Here is a 2,396-nt window from a genome sequence, read left to right on the forward strand (position 1 = left end):
GTGTACCCATGGCTACTGATAAAGTTCATTGACGCCACCGGATTGTATACGCATTTCAACAAGGAAGAAATGCTACAGAAGCATGTAGAAATTTATTGAAAGTGGTTGGTGGAGGTACAGTTCCTGATAGGACGTGCAGAAGATGGTTTGAAAAATTCAAAACAGGTGGTTTCGACCTTTCTGATAAGCCACGTTCTGGGCGACCATCTTCGATCGATGACGACGTTGTTAAGACCATGTTGGAGCAAGATCCCTTTCTGACAACATCAGAGATCGCAGAAAGGCTTAATTCAGCTCAGCAAACCATTTCAGACCATATTCGGAAGATAGGATTGGTGTGGAAATAGATTATTTAATAAAGCTTATTGACGGTAAGAAAAATTTGTATTTTGTTTTATTCCAAAAACGGACAGAACTTTCTGGTAGACTATATATATATACACACATACATATATTGCAATATATATTATTCTGTCTCACCAGGCAGTGGCACAGTGGATAGAGCATCAGCCTGGGATGCTGAGGACCCAGGTTCGAAACCCTGAGGTTGTCAGCTTGAGCACAGGCTCACCAGCTGGAAAGCAGGGTTGCTGTCTTCAGCATGGGATCATAGACATGACCCCGTGGTTACTAGCTTGAGGCCAAAGGTCACTGGCTTGAGCCCAAGGTCACAAGCTTAAGCCCAAGGTCGCTGGCTTGAGCAAGGTGTCACTGGCTTGACTGTAGCCCCCTGGCCAAGGCAAGTATGAGAAAGCAATCAATGAACAACTAAAATGCCACAACAAGTTGATGCTTCTTTTCTCTCTCCCTTCCTTCCTGTCTGTCTGTCTGTCTCTCTCTAGCTAAAAAGCCCACATTTTATTATCCTTCTTATCTGTCCTGGGAGAGTAAGTACTAAAGCCACTTCTTCCCCCCTAGATGTTTATTTTAACTCTGAGACATCATATTTGAGAGCAGATAGCCACTGTCTGTTGAACTGTTGTATATTTAACATTATGCTGCACGTCATGGGTCACACTTAATACACATAGCAAAATCTGTCGAAATTAGCCATTGTCTCATTACGGCGTAACTGGAGCTTTAGAAGTCTGGAATTTCTCCTTCCTTAATATTTTCACGGGTCCAGACTGTTCCCGCCAGGACAACCCCAGACCTTCCCATGAGCCGTGATAGTCAGCGTCTGAGCCTCAGGCCGTACGCTTAGATTGGGGTGAAGGGAGGTCCTGTGTCCGCCCTGAACTTGGACAAGACCGCCTTACGGGCCAAGCCGGCCTTCACTTCCCTCGGCCTTGACCGTGTCACAGCCTCGCTTTCCGGGGCCGCGCAGCTGGGAAGGCTCCCAGAGGCGGCTTGGTCCTGGAGGAGCAGAACCCGGTGACAGTGACAGTCCCGGAACGCAGGAGCAAGCACGCCACCCCGTCCAAGCCAGGACGCCGGAGGTTGAAATTTCTGTTGCACGCCACAGAGAAGTGTTTTTTGTTGTTGGTGGTGGTTTTTTTTTTTGCATTTTTCTGAAGCTGGAAACAGGGAGAGACAGTCAGACAGACTCCCACATGCGCCCGACCGGGATCCACCCGGCATGCCCACCATGGGGCGACGCTCTGCCCACCAGGGGGCGATGCTCTGCCCATCCTGGGCATCGCCATGTTGCAACCAGAGCCACTCTAGCGCCTGGGGCAGAGGCCAAGGAGCCATCCCCAGCGCCCGGGCCATCTTTGCTCCAATGGAGCCTTGGCTGCGGGAGGGGAAGAGAGAGACAGAGAGGAAGGCGCGGCGGAGGGGTGGAGAAGCAGATGGGTGCTTCTCCTGTGTGCCCTGGCCGGGAATCGAACCCGGGTCCTCCGCACACTAGGCCGACGCTCTACCGCTGAGCCAACTGGCCAGGGCCACAGAGACGTTTTTAAGATAAAGGGCAGGTTGACTCTGCCCGTGCCCCCGTGGGAGGTATGACAGGTGCCCGCCCCACACCTGCTCGTTAGAGACAGTGAAATAACCCGCGGAAATGTCAGGGGCACCCCGAGGTGACAGTGATCTCATTTGACATTCACGCGAGGTGACGATGACATCACCGAGCATGCACAGGCCAGTTGCATCCTCACTGTGTCGTCCTTCCGGATGTGGTCACGGGCCGGTGCTCCGGTCAGTCTAAGGGGAGTCTCACTCAGTACCATGCACGGAATGTTCTATCTGAGGTGCCAGGGACACAGCGTCCGTGAGGAACGCCCGGCTGCAGAGAGAAGCCCAGACTCAAGGAGTGACTCCAGCGTGAGGACAGTTCCTGTCTGACTCCTGTGACGGCCACCACAGGGATGCCTGGTCAGCAGGCAGCGTCCCCCCCAACAAGTGGGACCCCCCCAGCGTCCCTGTTCCTTCAGGGTGGCCCCCAGCCACGTGCA

At 52.9% G+C, this 2,396-nt stretch overlaps 1 non-coding gene across 1 annotated transcript; it reads right to left on the reverse strand.

The window, feature by feature from the left end:
- Nucleotides 1–1,811: 1,811 nt before the first annotated feature.
- On the reverse strand, nucleotides 1,812–1,887 carry TRNAT-AGU (transfer RNA threonine (anticodon AGU)). The gene has a single exon. It is a non-coding gene; the product is annotated as a tRNA-Thr (tRNA).
- Nucleotides 1,888–2,396: the final 509 nt, after the last annotated feature.

This window comes from Saccopteryx leptura, chromosome X (assembly GCF_036850995.1).
Source record: "Saccopteryx leptura isolate mSacLep1 chromosome X, mSacLep1_pri_phased_curated, whole genome shotgun sequence".
NCBI classification, from domain to species: Eukaryota; Metazoa; Chordata; class Mammalia; order Chiroptera; family Emballonuridae; genus Saccopteryx; species Saccopteryx leptura.